Consider the following 8514-nt stretch of genomic DNA (forward strand, 5'->3'; position numbering starts at 1 on the left):
TTGAAAAAAAAAGATATGAATTATGTATGTATTCATGCCTAGTCTGATTCAAGAAGTTTGAAATACACCCTTTTATCACTTTCTTTGGTTTTATGTGATTTAATTTGTGTAGGACCATACACTTGAGTAGCAGAGAGGTACTTGCAAAGGGATACATGTTTACCAGCCTGTTCATTTAAATTATTAATATTTCATGGTAGCTTAATGATAATAGGCAAATGAATGAAGAATAGTTGACATATACACTAAAAGTAATAAGAAAACACTGTAGGTTTCAGAGTAAGAGGAAATTACATGAAAATCCAGTATGCTTCAATAGAAACAATATCATACAAGAAATCTGCTGATATAGAACCTCCCCGGTGGCACTGGGATTAAAGTCAGCCCTACCAAGCTATCTGCAGCATGTGTTTGGTCCCCAGCCAGGGAGCTGACCCACATGGCACAGCAGAACTCTCCTTTCTTGTCCACTGCTCCCCTCAGTACTGTATTTCAGTAGATAAACTTGTTTGCTCCCCACTGTTTTTGGTGAATCCTCTCACACCCCATATCTATGGCCTATACCTCAGTTCTTGTATGGATAATAAAAATAAATCTGAAAAAATAAATAAAAGAAATGAGCAAACATAAATCTTACTTGGGTTTTGCCAATATGTGACCTTGGAACAATAATTTTATTACTAGTTTTTCTTTTTGTTGCAGTACATTAAATATAAAGATACTCTTGAATATGTGCTTTAATTTTAAAGTCTTATAAAAAGCTCATTTTGTTGTGTATTTCTTGTGCCACAGCATATATAGTGGTATAATAGCAAAATACAATTATATTTTAGCAAACATGATCAAATATATTTATGTTGTCATGTTAGTATAAGTGGATCTAATAACAGACTTTGGGTAATACACGCTTTTACAACTTCACTGTACACATTTTGTCCCTTTGTCACCATCCTGATTTTATTATCTTTCCTCCTTTTTTTATAATTTATAATCTGGGAAAAAATCACCTTAGATCTGACAACCCTTTAGCCAACAGTGATAAATATATCAGCATTGGTGTACAACAATGAGTAATAACTCAGGGCAGTCTTTATTTGTCTGAAAGCTTGTGTTCTCAGAACCAAACATTAACAAATGAAGTTCCAATAGTGTTATTCCATTACTCTTAATAACATCTCATCTAGTAGACAGACTAATGTGGTTTTCATTGCTTTTAATTCAAAGTCCATCAGACTTCATGCGGCAACAGAAAGATCTGGCATCAGAGCCTGTACAAGACTGAGGGAAATGGAATCTCAGTAATGAAATCCCATGTAAGACTTATCAATTTCTAACACCAGGTAAAATACTAAGCAACACAAAGTCAGAAAATCAATACCTATTCATGTAGATTTTTTTTCTGCAATAAAAAGATAGCATTAACATTCTGACATATTAAATTGCTGTGTTTGTACTCCTTCAGGTAAGGGACTACATAATAAAGATGTTTCAGTCTCTAAAGATTTACATAATTTTTCTGATTCATTGAAACCACATGAAGTCGGATTCCTTATCTGAATGAATGTACACAGCACTAACCTTTGGAGATTTGTTCCTTTCATTTTCTATTTGTTCCACTCCTTTCTCACCCTCCCATTCTTTATATTTCATGTTGTGATGTTTTGGGAAAAATTAAGACTTTGTATAAATTTTGCTAATTTTATATATAAGAAGATAAGTGATTCCCTATCAACAATTTATTTTTATTCTGACCTGACATTCACACATTTATATCTGTTTGATATGTAATATCTGAGGATGGCTTTTGTTTGGGAAAAAAAAAATCTCTTTGTGGTTTAAGAGATGCTTTCTTGATTTATAATCCATGGGCACTCAAGCATGGATTATGGTTATTAAATTAGTCAGTATCTTGTCAAGATCTTAAACCAATGGATTCAAGTGTCTTATAAACTATCTTTTTAAAGATTTATTTATGTATACAGAACTGGGGTACAAGCCAGAGGTTCAGGGGCAGTGAGAGGATTCACCAGAGACAGAGTAGGGAGCAGTACAGGCTGACTGAAAGTACACTGCTGAGGCGGGCAGTAGGTGGGTCAGGAGAGGTCTGCTGTGCCATGTGGATCACCTCCAGGTTGGGGATCAAACTCATATTAAAGTGGCTTTCACTTCTTAGTGCTGTGCTTTAACCTGCTGTGCCACCAGGGAGGGCCTTGTGTAAACTATTTTTGTATAAAAATTTGTTCTAGGACAAACACAGGTCTTATATACTGGAATATCTAAATTGGTAAACTGTAATACTGGCATTTCTATTAATTTCTAATTAGAGTTTCTTAGGCATATAGCCATAAGAGTAAATATCCCCACTCATTTATTTTCTTCAACAAGAATGGTCTTAAACACATAAATATATAATGTCAATATTAACTTATTTATCTTATTACATATCTCAAATCTTACCACTCCAAAAGGTCATTTTACAATTTTATTGTAGGTATGTGGTACATATGCTCACATATGCAGAAGAGAAATCCTTATGCAAAATAATGAAAAATTGACATTTCCCCCCACTTCATTATATGCCTTCCCCCCCCCTTTTGTCTCACATTGAGAATGAGTAAATTCATCTCACATTGAGAATGAGCAAAAACAAATATATATTGTGTTTCCTCTATTGTTTTGCTCCAAAACTATAGGACTATAAAAATAATTCTTACTGATGTAAAATGCCTGGAAAATTATAGACTGTCGAAAAATAAAGTTAATTTGTGATTATCAATGAAGAAAAAGGTAGAGGCACTATTTGGATTTGCTATGCTCTAGAAGATGATGTTTTAAGGGCCAAATTAGCTATTCCAATACAACGATCAATTCAGTGATAGATGTCTTTTCTGACATTACTAAACTCATTCCAAATATCCCAACAACATCACAACACATGAAACATTACACCTAAGGATTCATTTAGTATGACTTCATCTCATCAACTATTTCTTTAAAAGATTTATTTATTTATTTATCTATTTATCTAGTCATTTATCTATCTATCTATCTATCTATCTATCTATCTATCTATCTATCTATCTATCTATCTATCTATCTATCTATTTATGCATGCACACAAAGCTGGGGTACAGGCCAGAGGTGCAAGGGCAGTGAGAAGATTCACTAGAGACAGAGTGGGGAACAGAACAGGCCAACTGAAGAAGTACACTGCTGAGAGGAATGGTGGGTGGGTCAGGAGAGGTCTGCCATGCCATGTGGATCACCTCTGGGGTCTCGGATCGAACTTATGCTGAAGTGGCTTTAGCTTTTTAGTGGTGTGCTTTAACCTGCTGTGCCACTAGGGATGGCCCTCAACTTTTTCTGTCATAGGAGTAATAAGACTTCATTGTAGAAATTGAAACTACAAAAATTAAATGACTTAAAGATTAGATGGTTATTTCTCAGGAATGGAACTAATACCCAGGATAGTGTGATCCACATGTAATTATAACATACTATAGATGACAACTTTATAGCAAATTTTGTTTAACCAGCAGATTGACGGTAACTCTCTATAGCTTGGCCTAATATCAAAATAACTGGAAGTAGAATAGTTAAAGAAGATATAGAAATAAACACTTACTGTGGGTATTCTAGAATCATTTTAATAGCTTTACATACCTTATATAATTTAATCATCACAATCATTTTAGAGGTTAAATATTTACACTAATTTTTGTGAGTGGAGATATTATTGCTTAGAAGTTATGTTCTTGTAAAAGGTCACACAGAAGTTTGCTGAGCCAGGATTTAACCCAGTAAAATATGAGCAACTAAAAAATATTCAAATACTATTCCTGCAATGACATAGATGTCAATTTAGGGATTTTATTTATATTATTTTCTCGAAAAGTTTTTTTCCACATAGAACTGAGAAGAGTGCCTTGCTTTTTTTTAATTTTTCACTGCATCCCATTATCTTCCTTAGCAGATCATTTAGTCTCATGTTTTTCATGCCATCTGCTACAAGATTTCAGCCATATATAGTGCTTATCCTTAATAGAAGACTCCGACACATTTCTTAGAGCCATCAAATGCCTTATATATAAAACAGAATGCATGGTTCCTATTTACACTACATCTAAAAGTACTACCTAAAAGTGGTGTTTATCTCTGCATTTCCTATCTTGGTTGATGATGTCAAATATTATACTTCTTCCTAAGTCAAAAGCCAGTGAGACTATGTGGACCACTCCCTCTCTTTCATCTCTCAATCTTTCTCTGTAATCTTTGCCTCAAATACTCCCGTTTTCCCACATGTTCACTTAGACTTGAATTCCTTTGTTTCTTATTTGTATTAGAGAACAACCTTATGAGTTTCTCCAAAAATATCATAGGCGTCTTGTGCCTATAAATACAGATCTGACTTGACTCTTTCCTTACTACGGCAGCTTAGCCCCCAACGGAGATATAATCCAAGATAGAGACTCACTTGTATCTGCTGAAATTTCCTGTAGAGATTAGGAGGCAAGTCAGCTGTAAGCACCATCAGGTCTGCCACAGCTGTCCCTCCCCTCTCACCTTTCATTGATTTCAATGCATTAAGTAATTATCTGCTTTTTCTGGAGTAAATGCTGAAATTTCTGAACTTCTTTAGATGTTTGGCAGTTAGGGTCCTAACCACATGGTGTATGCATCTAGTACACACTCTACATGTCCAAATACTTGGCTCATATATTCCAATTTTAAAATTCTAATCATTAGAGCACTTTTCATAATTTCTACCTATTTTAAGGTGGATTCAAAGAAACATTATGGTTATTTTGAACTACACATTTCCCTTGAAGCTTAAATACAGCATCTTTAGGTTAAATTGGAAAGGTATTACTATTGCAATGTAGCTAACTAAATAAATAATGACAAATCCAAACTCTCACTTGTCAGACCTTCAAGTTTAAAAGTCGGTGACCATTAGGGTATTTGTTGATATAGTAATCCAACGAAAAAGTACATTAATCAAATTTGAAAAATACATCTTGAAAAAAATACGTACACAATGTAAAGTCATTAAAAAAAACTATATGTAAACAGGTTAGAACATTTTAGAAAAGATTTGTATAACATTTTTTTCATCACAAATGTTTCTTCCTAAAGTCATTATTTTCACATAATTCCCTCTTAAGCCCAAGTCCTGCTTTTTTTCTTTCTTGCCACATCATAAGCCACCATCATTTATTCTCACATGATATAGCTTGGCCATCTCTCAACCTCTGCCTCCCATTAAAGAAAGGAATTCTTCCTTTTTAAAAGATGAAGGAACAAATATATATACTCTATTTTTGTGTTGAATTCATAAGTTTACTTATAACATGCTACATGATTTTTAATTTAATTATTGAATATATATATTTCAAGTGAAAATAATATCCCTTTTATTCAGAGAGAAAGATTAATACTTTTCAATGTAAGTAGAAATCACAGTCTTCAACAGAAAAAAATTTTATATATTATCCTATATAGACTATTGTTTTGGCATGACAACCCAAAGGATAATGTACAAAATTTGAGTTGAAAGAGAAAGGAAAAATAATTTTCAGATTGATATTTAAAATGCAAACTTTAAAAAATGATTTATCTGTTTATGTATACAAGAATTGGGGCACAGGCCAGAGGTGCAGGGGTGAAAGGATTCACTAGAGTGGGGAACAGACAGATGATCTGAAATACACTGCTGAGGGGAACAGTGGGAACCTCAAGAGAGGTCTGCCATGCCATAGGGGTCACCTCCTTAGCCAGGGATTGAACTCAGACTCCAGTGGCTGAAGATAATTTCATAGTACTGTGCTTTAACCTATTGTGCCAACAGGGAGGGCCCTAAAATGCAAAATCTTGATAATATCTGGTTAATTGAATGATTTGCAATTAATTAAATGAATGTATGGTGTTTCTTCATTTCGCATTTCCACAGTCTTTTATTCACATGTAAAACATAGGTGTGTTTGGAGTATTCATTGATCTAAATTATAGAAATTTATATATGTATACACACATACACACACATATATATATAATATATAAACTGGTGTGTGTGTGTGTGTGTGTGTGTGTGGTGTGTATATATATATATATCTATATATATTGATCATATCCACCACCAACACGCCCATACTCCTCCACCCTTGTCCAGTGGTGTCCTAGCCCTGTTTCTAAAACTTTCTTTTTGTGAGTGCTAAGAAAAAAGTACAAAATCTAACCAGTTAGAGAATTGCTTCCTCAATTTCATAAGCACATTTATAGCACTGTAATATATCTGAACTCTTAAGAGAGAACATAGTATAGAGGAAAAAAAGGTTTCAACTAATCTTGGTCCATATCACAAACTGGCAGTGAATGATGTGATCTTGAATTACTTATTTAAATCTTTGACACCTCAGTTGCTATGTCTTTGAATACAGTGATATAAATTTTGAAATATATAATTGATGTTACAGATAATATATGCAAAGTTCATGAGATATCTGTGTAATATACATAGTAGCTTATCTACATAATCAAGAAAATATTTCTTTAAATATAGACCATCTAGCTTGTAATTGGATAAAATGGAAAATTTATCAAAATATGTTGAGAGATGGACCAGGCATATTAATTTTACCCAAATATGGTAGGAATTATCATGGAATCACTAAATGATTTTCCATATTCAGTAAACAATTTGAGATACTTTTTAACTTAAAGACATCTCACTCAGAAAGAAGGCTGACATTTCCCCATTTCAAGCCAGTGTTTCACATTATAAGATTGCAACCCCTACATTAACTTCAAATGAACAACAACAAGGTTACAAATTGCTATAATTCTACAAGAGCTAGTTTGTTTATTAACAAGATAATTAAATGTTCAAACTCTAAAACACCATCTGCTTTTTATTCATTGTCATCTCACTGCAACCACTGGGAACTAGAAAGGAAGCATAATTGCTCACAGAGCAATATGTCAATAAGGTTATTTCTCTCTACTTGTACCGTTTTTCGAGAACAATGTAACAAGGATCATAGAAGATGTGGATTTGCTATCATCCTTCCAAATGAGAAATGGACAAAAAGGACTAAATGTCAAAGGGGATGAACACCTATCCCTAACAGAATAGAGGTATTTCATGCGGTCTGTTTTTGAAGAGTCATGATTATTCCATTAGTTCAATTTAACAAATCATACCAGAGTGATTAGTTGGTACCAAGCAATGTGAGAAATATACAGGGGATGCAAAGTAAGAAATATGACAGCCATGCACTTGAGAAAAATCTCAGTTTAATGGGAAAATAAGATTCTAAACAAATAATCTAAATTGAAATATGGGCTAGGATAGAGTGACAGATCAAACCTAAATGGTGGCACAATAGAATAAATAATCAACCTGGAGTTTTTGGGGAGTTCATAACATAAATGAAACCTTGCTTCAAAATGAGATTATTTGATTCATTAGTAACTAAACTTATTACATAAGGCTAATGCCTAGCACTCTCTTTATTGGATTTTCCTAAAAAACAAGCCTGTTGCATTGGAACCCAGTCCATTTTGAATCAAGAATAATAGAATGGTGATAAAAATAAAAATTATATCATTAATTAAGTGGTTTAAAAAATTTATGAAATAAGCAAGGCATACTCTGCTTAGTTTGCCACTAAACTGAAATAAAATCGTGCATTTTCATTGAAGCATACCACAGCACATAAAGTCAATCAAACTTTTACTGGTCACTTTTTTATATTAAATGAATATGCAGAATGATCGATAATATTCTAAAAACATAAAGGCCTAATTTTGGCAGGGGCTCAGGGCATGTTAATTGCTTTTTGCTAACTTGTTGAAGTAGATGGGCATATTTTAATACTCTCTCCAAAATGGTTGATGAGTTCTTTTTGAGTTGCATATATATAATACGGATTACTATAGATATATCAATATTAATTTATTTAATAATATATTCTTTTATTTGAAGCAAAATCCTATTGTGCAGACAGTGCCTCAGTGGGATATAATGTAATTAAAAATAGTCTAGTCTTAAGTTTAGTATTATAACATAATCTCTTGAATGCACAAAACCCAATCTTATTTCTAGGAACAGCTCTCCAACATCTTCTAGTACTTATGAAAATAGACCTTACAATAAAGGAAGAGTTTTTTGGGAAAAGTACAACCCTGGATATTAAAAAAAAAAAAATGGATAAATTACATTCATTTGTAGGATTCCTGGGCACAACTACATTTTTAGCAGGTACGCTTTCCTCAGAATCTCATTTGAATATGTGCATTTGGCATTTACCCTTCTTGTATCTTGCTTCTGGCTTAACGTATGAATCTGATTACATTTCTATCTGAATCTCATTAAATTCACAGTGTTTTTCAGATCTTGTTAACCACATGGCATATTTGTGTGTTTTGTCTTCTTCTTTTCTTCTTTGAGTACATAGTCTTACTCATTCATATCCTGAACTCAACTACTCTCATTAAAAAAAAAAAAAAAAAAAA

Source organism: Condylura cristata, unplaced genomic scaffold, assembly GCF_000260355.1.
Source record: "Condylura cristata isolate star-nosed mole 26May11 unplaced genomic scaffold, ConCri1.0 scaffold00002, whole genome shotgun sequence".
Lineage (NCBI taxonomy): Eukaryota > Metazoa > Chordata > Mammalia > Eulipotyphla > Talpidae > Condylura > Condylura cristata.